The sequence below is a fragment of the Anarhichas minor genome, unplaced genomic scaffold (assembly GCF_050575085.1).
Source record: "Anarhichas minor isolate MPS153535 unplaced genomic scaffold, ASM5057508v1 ptg000029l, whole genome shotgun sequence".
Lineage (NCBI taxonomy): Eukaryota > Metazoa > Chordata > Actinopteri > Perciformes > Anarhichadidae > Anarhichas > Anarhichas minor.
This window is the reverse complement of record NW_027466475.1, coordinates 1,803,580-1,811,382: the sequence shown is the minus strand read 5'-3', so window position 1 is coordinate 1,811,382 and position 7,803 is coordinate 1,803,580.

The window sequence follows — 7,803 nt, the reverse complement described above, 5'->3', positions numbered from 1 at the left end:
TCTATTTACAGCCCTTTCAGATGCAGCGGAAGTAAAGTAAAGCAACCACAGGAACGTATGAAAGTCATCAAAGGCAGGTTTTAGTTTCCTGACCTGTGAAGCAAGAAACCCATCGCTCTTCACAAGAAACTGTAGATGAAAGTCAATCAAATACCTTAAGTGCAATTGGCATATGAGCAGGTTGTAAAATAAATGCATAATTCAATAAATAAATGAATGAATTACATTACAGGTGAATGGGCATTTCTAGACCAGGTATGCTTAGTTCCTTCTGTTCGGATCGGACCCTTTCAGATCCGCCTTGGTACCTTCATAGTTACGTTCGGATGTTCAGATTATTACTAACACGACGTCGTTGAGATGAGTGAAAGCTTGTGATAAGGCCTTTGTGTGCCCAACCACCAAACCACAACCTTTGCAATAGAAAACTAATTCTGTCGTTTTTCCGTTGCCGTTCTGTTTTGACTCGAGATAAAACTGATGATAGAAGGTCAGACAAAAGACAGAAAGGTTATTGTGTTACGCTGATACAAGTGTGCATAATTACACTTCATTAAGGCAATAAAGTCACTTCATTGACCCACACATATCTCTCAGATATCTCATTTCCTGGCCCAGTGGTTCAAGCACATTGATGCACCATTTGCGCGCAGTTGCATCTCGAATGAACCTCCGTTATGACACCTGACGCGGTTGACAGGAGATTCGGTAACCAGCTGCAGATCCTGCATTCCACCTAGACCCACAGTGTCTCTAACTGAAAACCAAAAGTAGACTTTAAAACAATTGCACCAAAGCTGACAGGAGTCCAAACGCCTTCAACACATGCAAGAAGCAGACGCTGACAGTAAGCGATTGTGTGCACAAATCCCTTTACAACAAATGAGTTGTTCTAGCTGTAGCTGTGAGATTCTCTGAACTTCCTCTTTTTCTTTTCCTTTCTGTTCCCTGAATCTTTGCCGTTTCTGTCTTTGCCATATAAATCAAGGTTGCATACGCAAATGGTGTGTTTAATATTCAATAGCTCAGTAGATGAGAAAATTCCCTCAGGGCTCATTGGCTCCTGCTGACCACATGAGCAGCCAACCAGGAAGTGTTGACAGTTAATCCCACTCCAGCTCATCATCTGGCTAATTATCCTTGAGTCTCTGATTAATGTGTGTATTTGTTTGTGTATCTGTACACGTGTGTTTGTGCGTGTCTATTATCTGTCTGCATACGTCTAAAAGCTCTTGAGGTTGCTGTTTGGGACATATGTGGAAACTGAAATTCCCTTGAAGGATTGAAGAGAAATGAGAGACAAATACCAAAAACAGAAGACTGTTTATTTTCTTTGTCAAGTTTGAGTTGAGAAATTTAGCGTTGATTTGTAACAACAAAGCAAAAGCAAAACATCCGTCAAATCTATTCGTGTAAGTTGTTATTCGCAGGTACAAATCATTTGTGCATTTTGAACAGACGTCGAGCAAAACTGTTACAAACACCGGCGTGCACTGACAACTGCTGCGCAGAATGTGTTAACACGTCATTTACGACTCAAATTAAGTGTCGGTTTTATTTAACGAGTAAAAATACAGCAAGTCTAAAATGAACTGAAACCGGTCATCTGTTATTCATCTCAGGAACTCAAGTCAAACATAACAACAACAATAATGAAACAGATTGGTATCAGAGTGACAGCTCAGGGATGCTCAGTGTGACTGTGAACATGGTAACGTGTGACTTGTTTCAGAATGGAGCTGTCAACTTATTTAAAAAAAAAAAGCAATTGCAACGACTTAAATATCCCCAAATCCAGTGTCTTTATGATACTCAATGTAGGTTAGTGCAAAGGGAAGCCTGGAGAATCCTCCACATAGTTTCTGTATCTAATATTCTTTTGTTGTTTTATTCTCTTTTCGGGTATCCTTTAAGGCTGAGAGAGAGAGAGGGAGGGAGGGAGAGAGGGAGGGAGGGAGAGAGAGAGAGAATGCAACCCAGAAACAGACAGTGATAATGACTCCCCAGGGCGAGCATGCCTTTTGGCCAGACCACATCCTCTGTCTGAATACATGACTCAAGAGTCACATTAGAATAGTGAACAGCCTACACGTGTGTGTGTGTGTGTGTGTGTGTGTGTGTGTGTGTGTGTGTGTGTGTGTGTGTGTGTGCGTGCACATGTGTGTGCTCCATTCCCTTGGGCTTTTCGAGTAGCTGTGAATACATGAGTCAAGTGTTGGACTGGACTACTGTGATTTATTGGCTAACATTAGAGGGTAGCTACACCTAAACTCTGTGTGTGTGTGTGTGTGTGTGTGTGTGTGTGTGTGTGTGTGTGTGTGTGTGTGTGTGTGTGTGTGTGTGTGTGTGTGTGTGTGTGTGTGTGTGTGTGTGTGTGTGTGTGTGTGTGTGTGTGTGTGTGTGTGTGTGTGTGTGTGTCACAAAGGTCAGAGCAGTAGGGCTGGAAAAAATGCAGCGCGACAAGCCCCACGGGCAGACATATTCTCACTATCTGTCCAACCACACCACATTCTTGCATTTCTTAATAACTATGACATTTGAGTGTGTCTCACTGTGTATAGTACTGACATATGTGGGGTGTAAATGGAGTGTTACTACTAAACACACACATGTATATCACTACTTCTTCTCCTCCCGTATTGGGTAAGTCGACAGGTAGGACAGACTCAAAGTTAAATAGTGTTATAAATAGATTTGGTCCCTAGAATCGGTCACTTTCTGACAATGCCCTGATTGTTTAGAGTGGGAATCGGCCCTATAATATAATCTCCTCCATCCTTCTTGCACTCCTTTACTTTGCACCAAAAACCCATTAGGGAACAAACACAATGGTTGGCAAACAGTCACTCACATCTCGTTTTAACAGAGAATGTGTGTCTGCAGTGAAGGAGTGTCGGGAGTAGGTGAATGCGTTTTCTTTTCTCTGGCTCTGCCTCACGCTGAGCCTCTTCAGTCGGAGTAGCTGTAATAGCGGCCCATCTGCAATTACAGTGATTATCTCCAGAACCGAAACAAAGCACAGAGTGGTAGCACGCAGGGATATTCCACCGACTCAATGAATGGAGACAATTTCTCAAGTCTCTCTCTCGGTGCTTTTCCCCATTCTGTTTTTTTTTTTTTTTAGATTGCTGTCTGTGCAAATTAACACAGAGTAGAGTACAATCAAGATCAAAGGTTGCGGTTTTAATTTCTGCAACTTAAAGCTGAGATCTGAGACTTGAGCACGTTGTCGGCAGTTTTGGTGTAAAACAAATGTGGCTGTGCTGTCTTTGGTTTGCATTTCTATGAAATTACTCCTCAACATTAAATCTGTTGTACACTATTACACACTGTTTTGACAACTACACCCTTTCAAAAATCATTTCCAGGTCAAAATGACACTTAAAACTTAGAGTTTAATAAACATGATCAAATAGTATTCGCCCACAATGATGTGGATGCTCATTTCAACCACTGCGATGCCTTTTGCTCATTCAAAGACTCTACCTGAAGCCGCATCGCCCGTTCACTCACGCAGCACTCAACAGGAAACTATCCGTGTCAGATGCATTCTCACCTACTGGACATGTTCGATCTGGTTTTTGGAGAGGGGGGGGGGGAGCCTTGGCACCGCGGTCCATTGCCGGTTCCTGATTTGGTAATTAACAATCAAGTCTCTTGTCAGTTTCAGGGTTGGCCTCTCACAGACAGAAGTCCCTGCGTCTCGTTGTCTCTCCAATTGTGTGTAGATGCATAATAGAAATGTCATCAACACGTTCTCCGGACAATGCCTGGGCTCTATCTACTCATGGGCTCAACCGGATGTTACACAGACTTTGTACTGGGGGGGGGGGGGGGGGGATCAACTGATTCGGACATTTGCCTTCGCACATACAGCTCCTCCGGGGATTGTCTAGATGATTTCGGGGTGGCAGTGCATGTGTGAAAGCGGCTTTTGAACTGTTACACGACAATGAAGGCTCTCACTTTCTATCATTTCCTCCGTCGGAGTCTCTGTGTGGCCTTTACCTCCCTCTCATTTCTTCCTCTCGGTGAACCAAACCTCCCACCAGCTGCATTAAAATACCTTCAGGAAATGCCTTGAAACTAGAGAGAGTAAAAGGTGACCCTACTTTTTTTTACTCTGTCTTCCTCCTTCTCTCTCCGGGGGTAAGTGGTAATAAAGGTGATTGATTCTTGTACGGATGTGATATATATCCACGGTCCGCCTTCATGCTGTGTGCTACTGTGTATGTAGCTGACTGTGTGTGTGTCTTTTCATACTTCTTCCACATATTGCCTGTGTCAGGGATGAGTAGGCAAGCAGTGATCTTACTCTCCCTGGTCTGGACCATGAGTACAAAAGGATGATACAAGCATATGAGAATTAAAGGAGAGACGAGGAGAGCGACGGGTACATCTGTTGAGAATTTCCCTCGTGCTGCCTCGTTCACACCTTACACATCTGGACGCTGTCTGATCTTGAATATCGGACATGATGCCAAATCAACTGTGCATTCATCTGAAGAACACACCTTCCACTTTGTATTCCTTAATCAATATCAGGAGAGATTTTGTATCCATGAAGCTGGTCGGACTGTGTTAAGATAATAGATGGGAAGTGGCTCCCGTGACTTCACCATCTTTACATCGTCATCGTTCAGATGCTGACACACATTTGGTACGTCGTCGTGAACAGTGAACTCTCCCCCAAGCCACGAAAACTAAAGCATTCGGTGTGATTTGGGTAAGCGGCTGACACGAAGAGGAATTGGACGTAGGACGTGTTGTTTGTTCCCACAGGGCGACATTTGTCCCCCTCTGTGTTCTCACAGGCGCTGTATCATCCTTCGTTCCTGCCACATTGGTGTCGTCCAGCATGGGGGCGAGTCGACTCTGACCTGAACAAAGACGGCGGTACAACAGACAATCGTGGCCATGAGGCAATGAGCTGACGTAGAAACAAATCTGTGTAACTTAGAATGTGGAGTCTAGTTTTTACAGGTATTACATTTGCTTTTTTTTATGATCGGCGTGATAGAAGTTGTGACGTTAGCCTGCTTTGTCATCAGCAGGTTAAAAGGTTATTTCTGTGCTGATCCACTAAGCGAGAGCTGTTTACTGTAAATGGACCAGTGTGGGTATTTAAGTCTTGCCCGAGGAGATGCGGCGAAGGACACCTCACACAAACACAGCTGATTGGCTGTCGCTAGGAATAAAGCTGTAACCATTTGACACACACTCCTCCAGCCACGGGACCCTTCCTTAACCCCCAACACTATCTGAACCAGATGTTTCTGCCGGCATGAGAAAGGGGGTCATGTGAGGTTTATAATGCGATTTTCTGATGCTGTAGAAATCCAGTCCTACTCTCCAAAACAAATCCCACAGACACTCTGCTGTGGATGCAAAGCTGTGAACCGTGAGGGCTTTTTCCTTTTTTTTTTTTTGGTTCCTTCAAGCGACATTTTCTGTAGGGAGGGATTTAAAAAAGATGAAGGATGGATGAAATTTACCAACCAGAGAGCAAGAAGAGGGAGGGATGATGGGAGAATGACAACCAACATAAATAAAGACTAAGCGTCATCATGTTTCTGTCCAGCAGCTGTCAAGATCATTTTACACAAACCTTAGAGAAGTTTAACCATCCGATCCTCATTGTTTCCGTTTGCAGGTTGAAGATTCTTGAACGTTGGAGATTTATACCAAATAATAAAGGCCGGATAAGTAGTCATCATTAGGTTAGTTTTCGTCTGTGAGATAAGTTTTATAACTTTCATGAAAACCAAGGACGACAGAGTGAGAGAGTGACAAGACAAGAAAAAAACAGACACGAAGACAGACAGACAGAGAGTGGGAGTATTAAAATTCACTTTGGGTGTCTTGTTTCGGTGGCTGGCTCTCTGCGGTCTGTTAAAAGCTTAAAAAACAGAGCGGTGCTGAAAACAGACACCCAGCGTTTAGCTCACACCGCGAAACCTGAGGCTTAATTGCCTTTCAATTAGAGGAACTAATAGGCCTCTGTGTGTGTGTGTGTGTGTGTGTGTGTGTGTGTGTGTGTGTGTGTGTGTGTGTGTGTGTGTGTGTGTGTGTGTGTGTGTGTGTGTGTGTGTGTGTGTGTGTGTGTGTGTGTCGGGGGGGGGAAGCGAAGTGATTACAGAAAAAGAGCTACAAAGCTTTCTCAGCATTCATGAAAATAGGTATTAATGAGAGGCTAGCAGCTCCGACACACACATGCACAGAAACACACTTACTGCAAAGTTAGTCTTCTCAGTGCGTGTATGTGTGTGTGTGTGTGTGTTATGTGTGTTATGTGCTTTATGAATTTGTTAGCGTGTGTGTGTGAGGTTGCTGATTCCTGTTCAGCCATTAGTGAAATCCAAGTGCTAATTACCACCCACAAGACCCCACGTCTGCCGTTTTCACAAACACACTCACACACTCACAGTTTCTTCATGTACTATTATCTCTAATCAACTTTAATATCATTAGGATCTTTTTACATGGACGGGAACAGAGGACAGGATGTTGTGGTGCTGTCTTAATGTTCAGAACACGTGAAGCTAAATACATGAATTAATTGTGACGTAATCTAATCATAGCAGTGCAGTTATTGATTATGCCGTTTGTATTGCTTCCTCAACATTACGTTATCAGGCAGTTGTTTGTGACGGTCAAGAGGGTGAAAGACACGAATGAAAGGTCGGCGATTTGGATTTAGTCTCGTGTTCTCCTCTTTTCATTGGTCCACAGGACAAAGCCCGACACGAGTGCACACACAAGTCGCTTACTAACTTACTGCGTGCTAACATACTACACACTGCATACTCTATCAGCGTGTACTGCGTACTGTCTACTAAATGAAAGATGAAGTACGACACCGCCAGCACCTCCGTCACAGCTCGGAAGAGGATTCCAGGAAATTTCCAAACAGTTTTTGTTGGATAAACCGACCACACATTGGTAATCTGAAAGGTTGCTTTCAGGAAACATAATTAAACTTAATAAAATGACACACTTACAGCTTTTGACTTTGCTCAGAATCTCACAAGACTGACGGCCCGTCTTAAGGCACCCAGATGCAATGCATTGTGGGGCATTTGAGTCTGTGCGGTAAGCTCACATCTTCTACTCAGAAATGTATTTCTTGCATACACAAAATCCATATTGTATACAGTTTGGACGCAGTACATACTCATCTTTGCATCATATTTAGTATGAATAGTACGTTGAATGTTGGAACACAGTGTAGCACCGTAAAACGTTTGTCATGCCGTTCGTCACGACCACATCTGCCATCTGTTGTCCGTCTCTCTAGAGGTAATTCTCTTTGTGTCACAGACCTTTTGATAGATTTTTGACCGAGTCCGAAGAGGATTATTTTTCCTCAGTGAGGCAGATCTGTTTCCTCTTTGGAGACAAAAAAAAGCATCAACTGATGCGCTGGTGTTCAAGTGACGGAATCATTGCCAGTGAATGTGGACTCACTTCGGTTGGAAGAAGTAAACACTGCTGGTGAATAATGTGGCGGGCCTCGGAGAACGCTTCAGGAGAAGGCCGGTGATTTTAGGAAAAGAGACAAAGACAAGCTGTGATATCGACGTTTATATTTTCTGTCCATCTGTGTACTTTGTGTTTTTATATAGATCCATGTGTACAATTACTTTCATCAGAGTAATAATTACAGTAACGCCATCTCTACAACTCCCAATAAAGAAATCAGTAACGTGCAACTCCTCCGACATCGCTGTTGGCGCAACAAAAGCACTAGTGGCATGTTGCATTAATTTGAAGAATGCTAAATACACGAAGCTCATAATGAAG